We start from the raw sequence: 10,005 nt of genomic DNA on the forward strand, positions 1-10,005 counted from the left end.
TTTGCTGTAGTTCTCTAAATTTCCACTAGAATGCAGGACAATTAATTTTTTGGACTAAAATCTGTTTATAAAGTGAATATTAGAAATGGGACCGCCGTTATTAAACGACAATAGTTACCTTTTCTCAGACCGTGCAGAGGCTAACAAAATTTTATTTTGACCTTTATTTACAGCCTTAATCCGATATTTTAACCGATACTGTCTAGTTATATGTTAAATAAGGTATAACAATGGATAAAAAACAGAATTTTGATATTTCCAACCTTAATTACTTATCGGCCGTACTGAAAATTTTGAATCATCAACAAGAGGTCCTTTTTTCGCTTTCCACATCACTCTTATTGCCAAGTAGCTGCTGCTAGTAAATACGATAATTTGATGTCCATTGTACGATAATTTGTGTGTTTACTGATGATCAATCAACTACTTCATCCGCGATGACATTATTCTCACACGTTATAAGCTATGCTACGTTTTCGTAATTATAAGCTATAGAACAAACGTGATTTTATAAGCTGTGGCACATTTGAGCCATTATAAGCTATGCAACATTTTGAGAAACTCCGTTATAAGCTACGCCACATTTTTACGATTATAAGTTATAAAGAAAATTCGCAATTATAAGCTATACCCTTTGACTATCAATACAACTTCAGAATCCAATAGTCAATGCTATACCATTATGAGGTTGAGGTCACTAGTGTTATATAGTCAATGGGTATGACATGCCACCCTTCTGCCAGGGCTACCTCCAATTGTATTTCTAGCCCAGTGGCTTTAAAACATAGCTTAATGGTAAAAAAACCAAAGATTCCCGTTGAAGGAACAAAGTACTTTACTTACTTGGATACTTGGAGAATTCCCACTGGTATCGCATCAGCGACGTGGTCGTCAGGATTTTAGTAGGTGTAAAGAAAAAAATAAACTTCACTTTTTGTAAAGAAAAATAAATGTTCTTTACTTATATTCAAAATATACTCTTTACTTAATTGATCATTCCATCAAGCAAAATCACCTCACACCTTTATGTACTACAATTTAGGTATTCCATACAGGTGTGAGTATAACAAAAAGTTGCCCCCTGGTGGGGTTTTAATGAATTTAATTTACACTTTTTAATTGAACTACTGAGGACATTACAATCACAGAGCTGCGCAGTGGAAATAAAGATGTTAAGTGTGGGCCCTGTAATTAAATATCCCAGAAGTCCGATTTATGGACCGTGAGAGGTCTGATATGTTGTCCTCCTTCACACCTTCTTCAGCTTAATTCTAACACTTCTTAAAACTAATAGATGTGTCTATTTGATCACTCCATGAAATAAAATGTGCTGTTCTGATGAAAGATTGTGATATGAATTGATACTCTGTAAAACTGTAAAATTGCAAATAATAATATTGAAATATTGATTGAAAATATTTGTGAAACTGTTTGTTCAGGAAATATTTATCAAAAGTATGACTTCAAGATGTTTATATATACTGGATTCGGTTAAGCCGATTACTCATGAATTCACCAATTTAATATTAAATATTATGAACTGAGCTTATAAAAATTGCACTGTCAAAATATATTTACAAAATGTGATCATCAACACTCATTGTGAATACTTTGTATACCTCTTTCAGTTAAGCCATTTACCTCTTTACTTTACCAGTTTTATACTAATGATACTAACAGCTGAAACACAGGATAATGAAAAGATGGTGATTTGTAAAAATACTGTATAATGAGTCGAATTGAGCTGTGATACAAGTTACAAATATAAACAATGTAATAACCTTTTTTGTGCACAATTTAACAATATTTTGAAAGAGAGAGTGAGAGAATTGATTGCAAGATTGAATGTTCAAATTGGCGGTTTGTTCATTTTTAAAACTGCAAAGTCTCGGGAAAACCTAGCCTTGATGATTTTATTTATTTGTTTTGGATCACCAGACTCCCCAAAGATGTTCGTAATTATCAAACTGGCCAGTTTACAATTTAATCAAACAGGGACTATTATGTAGGTTTGTGATCTACATCACTCCTTGCTGATCAGTGCAACGGGGCCAATCGACTGCTGAGTCGATTATTTGATAATTTTTTTATTTAGTATTTAATATTTATGAATTTAATGGGAGTCTATCCTCATGACCCTTTATCAACCCTAGCCTTCGACCGAGCACTCTGTTACCCCCATTTACGTTACACAATCAAACTCTCACTATTAAAAAATGTAATACTATTCAAAAATTATTCTACACATGAAATACAAACGTTTTAAATAATAATACTGATGATGATAGAATCTGACTTTACATAGAATACAAAAATAATAATATCACAGATAAACATTGCTCTTTAAATTAATATACCATTTCAATTCAATTTAATAAATAATTTTCATTTGACTAGGTTCACTATTATAACTTAAATTCTTTGTATGACATGACCAAATTTAATAAAACATTTTATCCTGAATCGTGACCATGTGCTCTAAGTAGACCAAATGAAACATGAAAATCCCAGACCAAACAAAACATGATTCATAACTTGTAAAACGAGTGGTACATGTGAAAAAAATGTGGCAGATTGGCAAGACTATTTTAATACTAAAACACAAATAACACAAACATTTACTTACGTACACATGTCGACACATTAACATTCATTCCGACGAAGATTCACGCGTACCGAACATTTAAAAACTGACTCGTGGTAATTTTGACTTTTTGTCTGACCGAGCGGAATATCACGACACGGTTTTTTCTGGTGTAGGACTTATTAATTCTTGTTTTTCGAGCTGGCGTTTAATGATTCAATTGAAAATACCGTCACGACGACCCGCGATTCGCTAGAAACTGACATTTGCTATCGATATGATGCATGTACGAATTTTCATCACGAACGCGAACAATCAATCCGGCATCTCAACTGTCTCGACTTAATACTAATAAAACACACCCCCAAATGCAATTCGGCGAAATTTTGACAATTGCGATCGTTTGATGCACGTACAATTTCCGCCCGAACGCTAATTTCCGAGCTACGAAATAAGATATTAATAAATTCGTCCTACACCAGCGACAAAACGCGACTTCACATGTTGACTACGCGAGTACTGAGCCACGAGTGACGACGAGACGTTTGCACACGGCACGGCTCCCAACGGTCTTCAGTTCGTATCCTTCCGCGTTACGTCATGTTGGACTGACTTGTCCATTGCCTGGCGCGGATTTTAAATCTTTGAATTTAAAATCGGCACAGAAATCTCCCCTGCCAAAAGAAATTGGCCCGAGCGACCTTCAGGTCCGCACGAAGGCCTTTTCCATCCCGGGACAATTTCGACCCGGCGCGACGACGCTTGACGTGGCAACAGACGCTTCATTCATACGACACATTTTTTTTTCCATTGATTTACATTTAATACATTTAACACGAAACAATTTTACACATAAACATTTGAAATTTGAATAACAGAAAATATAAACTCTGAAACTTTAACAATAATAAACATTTTGCTTTGAGGTCGGTATTTGAGAAATAAAAATTGTTGTCAACTGACACATTGTGTCATAAACCAAAACTGCATCAATCCATCAACAATTTGAATGGTGTAAACGCGCACGCTTAACACACTGTAGAATTATCTAGCATTCAGCGTTGAGTAGATGTCAACAATCAGTTCATTGACCCGTAGCGCAGTCGACAGTCAGCTGTTGCCGATGGAGTGGGCGGGGGCGGGGGACATTGTTGTGGTGAACGGCCCGATGTCTGCCTGTCTGTGCGGGTAGGTTCTACTCTCGCCCCACCACAGCTGGAACGTGACCTCTGTTGGCCAGCCTTCATGTCGCTCACAGTGGTTACATAACATGACTCAGGTGATTCATTGTTTCTCAAAATATGTAATTATGAAAATGTTTAAAACAATTGACCTCAGTTTGACTCTATTTACTCAAAATTGAAAACTATTGCACATGTAAATATAAATGTAAATATAAATAATCTCTGTACGAATATGACACAAATAAATAAACAAGTAAACAAACACAGAAATATCAATGTGGATAATTGCCTTAGAGATAACAACTGATACCCTTATCAATGCCAACCTGCCTTGGTAGTAATGCCAATCTGCTTCCTTGTTACCAGACCTCTCAAATTAGTGCTATCACTTTTTGTAAAGAAAAAAATAAAATAAAATAAAATAAAAGTTCTTTACTTACATTCAAAATATACTCTTTACTTAATTGATCATTCCATCAAGCAAAATCACCTCACACCTTTATGTACTACAATTTAGGTATTCCATACAGGTGTGAGTATAACAAAAAGTTGCCCCCTGGTGGGGTTTTAATGAATTTAATTTACACTTTTTAATTGAACTACTGAGGACATTACAATCACAGAGCTGCGCAGTGGAAATAAAGATGTTAAGTGTGGGCCCTGTATTTAAATATCCCAGAAGTCCGATTTATGGACCGTGAGAGGTCTGATATGTTGTCCTCCTTCACACCTTCTTCAGCTTAATTCTAACACTTCTTAAAACTAATAGATGTGTCTATTTGATCACTCCATGAAATAAAATGTGCTGTTCTGATGAAAGATTGTGATATGAATTGATACTCTGTAAAACTGTAAAATTGCAAATAATAATATTGAAATATTGATTGAAAATATTTGTGAAACTGTTTGTTCAGGAAATATTTATCAAAAGTATGACTTCAAGATGTTTATATATACTGGATTCGGTTAAGCCGATTACTCATGAATTCACCAATTTAATATTAAATATTATGAACTGAGCTTATAAAAATTGCACTGTCAAAATATATTTACAAAATGTGATCATCAACACTCATTGTGAATACTTTGTATACCTCTTTCAGTTAAGCCATTTACCTCTTTACTTTACCAGTTTTATACTAATGATACTAACAGCTGAAACACAGGATAATGAAAAGATGGTGATTTGTAAAAATACTGTATAATGAGTCGAATTGAGCTGTGATACAAGTTACAAATATAAACAATGTAATAACCTTTTTTGTGCACAATTTAACAATATTTTGAAAGAGAGAGTGAGAGAATTGATTGCAAGATTGAATGTTCAAATTGGCGGTTTGTTCATTTTTAAAACTGCAAAGTCTCGGGAAAACCTAGCCTTGATGATTTTATTTATTTGTTTTGGATCACCAGACTCTCCAAAGATGTTCGTAATTATCAAACTGGCCAGTTTACAATTTAATCAAACAGGGACTATTATGTAGGTTTGTGATCTACATCACTCCTTGCTGATCAGTGCAACGGGGCCAATCGACTGCTGAGTCGATTATTTGATAATTTTTTTATTTAGTATTTAATATTTATGAATTTAATGGGAGTCTATCCTCATGACCCTTTATCAACCCTAGCCTTCGACCGAGCACTCTGTTACCCCCATTTACGTTACACAATCAAACTCTCACTATTAAAAAATGTAATACTATTCAAAAATTATTCTACACATGAAATACAAACGTTTTAAATAATAATACTGATGATGATAGAATCTGACTTTACATAGAATACAAAAATAATAATATCACAGATAAACATTGCTCTTTAAATTAATATACCATTTCAATTCAATTTAATAAATAATTTTCATTTGACTAGGTTCACTATTATAACTTAAATTCTTTGTATGACATGACCAAATTTAATAAAACATTTTATCCTGAATCGTGACCATGTGCTCTAAGTAGACCAAATGAAACATGAAAATCCCAGACCAAACAAAACATGATTCATAACTTGTAAAACGAGTGGTACATGTGAAAAAAATGTGGCAGATTGGCAAGACTATTTTAATACTAAAACACAAATAACACAAACATTTACTTACGTACACATGTCGACACATTAACATTCATTCCGACGAAGATTCACGCGTACCGAACATTTAAAAACTGACTCGTGGTAATTTTGACTTTTTGTCTGACCGAGCGGAATATCACGACACGGTTTTTTCTGGTGTAGGACTTATTAATTCTTGTTTTTCGAGCTGGCGTTTAATGATTCAATTGAAAATACCGTCACGACGACCCGCGATTCGCTAGAAACTGACATTTGCTATCGATATGATGCATGTACGAATTTTCATCACGAACGCGAACAATCAATCCGGCATCTCAACTGTCTCGACTTAATACTAATAAAACACACCCCCAAATGCAATTCGGCGAAATTTTGACAATTGCGATCGTTTGATGCACGTACAATTTCCGCCCGAACGCTAATTTCCGAGCTACGAAATAAGATATTAATAAATTCGTCCTACACCAGCGACAAAACGCGACTTCACATGTTGACTACGCGAGTACTGAGCCACGAGTGACGACGAGACGTTTGCACACGGCACGGCTCCCAACGGTCTTCAGTTCGTATCCTTCCGCGTTACGTCATGTTGGACTGACTTGTCCATTGCCTGGCGCGGATTTTAAATCTTTGAATTTAAAATCGGCACATAGGACAACATCTTAAAATCTATATCTATATCTATACTATTATATAAAAATCTAATGGTGTCTGTATGTGTATTACTAATAGGTGCAAAAACTACTGAACCAACTGGGCTTCAATTTTACAAAAATATAACTACCATACCAAGGACCATTATAGGACTATTCACATTTCGATACTGACCGTAGGCTTTGCCCCTTTGGCTTTAAACGTTCTAAAGTGAACATTTTAAAAGTAAATATTGATTGGTCTCCATGGCTGTGATGAGAACACTAACAATGTTTGTTTACATTTGCTTTGACATTTAAACATAAACAAGAAGAACTGCTAAACTGCATATTTCACAATTTCAGACAGCTGATACAAAGAAATTAAACATAATATTTTCTATAACTATGAGGTAGGTTTATTTCAATCTAATCTTTTATCATGGATTATTAATTCTTAAACTATTTCAATGATTATGAAAATAAAGATTCTATAACCGTTGCTGTATCAACACCGGCTCTGCTTTGGATATTTTAAAGTGTTAAAGCTATGAAAATAATGTTATTGATATGTCTTCATGGAAACAGTATGAAAATTACAATGTAGCCTATAGATGTTTTGTATGAATTTGGAAACTACTTTAAATAAATTCTAACTGCTTCACATGTGTTAGATTAACTTAACATAACTTGCACATCACATTGTTTTTTAAATGTATATTTATGTAAATTAAGTTATTGTGTTTTGCTAAACCTATGCTTAAATTAAACTAAAAAAATATCATCAATAACTAAATTGTCGTTTATTTTTGTTTTCTAAAATCTGTTGTATATCTGTAACTATATTTAATTATCAAATGGTAATACAAAATACTCTTATTTTATCTTAACATAGCTTTCAGTTCACATTTACTTTATTTGATACATTTATTATTTGTGTTTTTCCACACCACTGATTAAATTAAACCAAGGAAAATATCATAAAACTAAAACTAAGCAGTACACAGTGTTCTTTTATTTATAAAAATCAATGAAATATCTATTACTATGTTTTCTTAAAGGTAAGTGTGAACATGCAAAGGCAATGGACGATGGAACTAATTAAAAGAACTGGTTTGTATATTGAGTTGTTTGTTGATATTTTTGTATAGTAGAATCAGAGATGCAATGAAACATATACTGTATTTGCTATTTCATTTTTTAGTCCTTGATGATTTGATAATCATATTAGTTTTGCCTGCTGTCTTTAATGCTAAATTATTTATTTGAAATTTTTTATAGTACCTATAGATATAGTTTCTTTAATATTTCAAAAGACTGTATTGATAAGGCACAGCAATATTTCTAAAGTTTATAACAGCTGACTTAGTTTTGCTAATGATTTATTGTGAGTGAAAAAACTGAAAGGATTTGTAATTTAATATAAAGAAGAGTTTAATATAAATACTAGGTGGCGTTCGCAGAGGCATCCACAAAATTGAGCGGAGTCATCAAGGGTTCATATTATATTGTTTTTGTCTTACTGCAGTAAAACAGTATTTTTTCATGCATGCGCTGCGGGTCTAAAGTAGCATTTTTAATATTTAGGGAGTAAAAATCGTTTTTAGCCTCTATGGAGTAAAAATCAGCTGTTGTCAACTCAGTTGTAAATTTCGATTGTAAACGATTGCATGTATCGAAAATATGTATCGATTTGTGCTTCGTAATCATTTTAACATATTACAGTCTACAGTCTCTTCCCGTAGCATTTTAGCATTGCAGATACATTAATCCATTCCCAAACTCAACACTGCTCACCTTTACTACTTCCTTCACCACACCCTACGTCGTGGACCTGTTTCCCTCTCTTCCCATAGCATTTTAGGATTGCAGATACATTAATTTAATTGCCAAAGACAGTTCCCACACTCTGCGCTGTTAGCCTTACTACTTCCTTCACCATTTACTACGTCATTGGCCTGTTTCCTTCCTTTCTCATAGCATTTAAGTATTACAAATTCATTTATCCATCTGCTCAAACGGTTCCCCCACTCTGCACTGCCAGCTTTTACTACTTCCTTCACCACTTACGTCGTGGACCTGTATTCATCGCTTTCCATAGCATTTTAGTATTTTAGATACGTTAATCTAATTGCAACAAACATCCCCACTGTCCGTACTGCTAGACTTTACTACTTCTTTCACAATTTCCTATGTCTTGGGCATGCTTCCATCCCTTCTCATAGCATTTCAGCATTGCAGATACATTAAAACTGCTACAAACGGTTTCCAGTTCCCACACTCCACACTGCTCACCTTACTACTTCTTTCACCTGTTTCTACGTCGCGGATCTGTTTCCCTCTCTTCCCATAGCATTTTAAGATTGCAGATACCTGAATCTAATCGTCATAAACAGATCCCACACTCCGAACAGCTCGCCTTGACTACTTCCTTCGCCACTTCCCACATCGCGGACCTGTTTCCCTCCCTTTCCGTAGCATTTTAGGAACGTTGTGACCTTAATCTAATCGTCATAAACAGTTTCCATACTCCAGACTGTTCACCTTTACTACTTCCTTAACCTCTTCATACGTCACGAACCTCAAGCTAGTGTCGTCATTTGATTATAGTACCTGGGGACCGAGCTTTGCTCGGGGAAAATCATTAGTTCACTCTGAAAGCACCGTAGTATTGGAGATGCATAAATCCACACATCTACATCCTACACAATTTCCTACGTCATGGATCTGTTTCCCTCCATTCCATTGCATTTAAAGATTGCAGATACCTTAATCTAATCGTCATAAACAGTTCCCACACTCCGGACTACTCGCCTTGACTACTTCCTTCACCACTTCCTACGTCGCGGACCTGTTTTCCTCCCTTCCCATAGCATTAGGATTGCAAATACCTTAATCTAATCGTCATAAACAGTTCCCACACTCCGGACAGCTCACCTTGACTACTTCCTTCATCACTTCCTACGTTGCGGACCTGTTTTCCTCCCTTCCCGTAACATTTTAGGTTTGCTGATACCATAATCTAATTGTCATAAACATTTCAAACACTCCGGACAACTCGCCTAGACTACTTCCTTCACCCCTTCCTACGTCGCGGACCTATTTTCCTCCCTTTCCATAGCATTTTAGAATTGCAAATACCTTAATCTAATCGTCATAAACAGTCCCCACACTCCGGACAGCTCACCTTGACTACTTCCTTCATCACTTCCTACGTCGCGGACCTGTTTCCTCCCTTCCCGTAGCATTTTAGGTTTGCTGATACCTTAATCTAATTGTCATAAACATTTCCAACACTCCGGACAACTCGCCTAGACTACTTCCTTCACCACTTCCTACGTCACGGACCTGTTTCCCTCCCTTCCCATAGCATTTTAGGATTGCCCATACCCTTATCTAATCGCCATAAACAGTTCCCTCACTCCTGACAGCTCGCCTTGACTACTTCCTTCACCACTTCCTACGTCGCGGACCTGTTTCCCTCCCTTCCTATTGCACTTAAAGATTGCAGATACCTTATTCTAATCGTCAT

Source organism: Macrosteles quadrilineatus, unplaced genomic scaffold (genome assembly GCF_028750875.1).
Source record: "Macrosteles quadrilineatus isolate MER2022 unplaced genomic scaffold, UCM_ALF_1.0 Scaffold_4__1_contigs__length_99947679, whole genome shotgun sequence".
NCBI classification, from domain to species: domain Eukaryota; kingdom Metazoa; phylum Arthropoda; class Insecta; order Hemiptera; family Cicadellidae; genus Macrosteles; species Macrosteles quadrilineatus.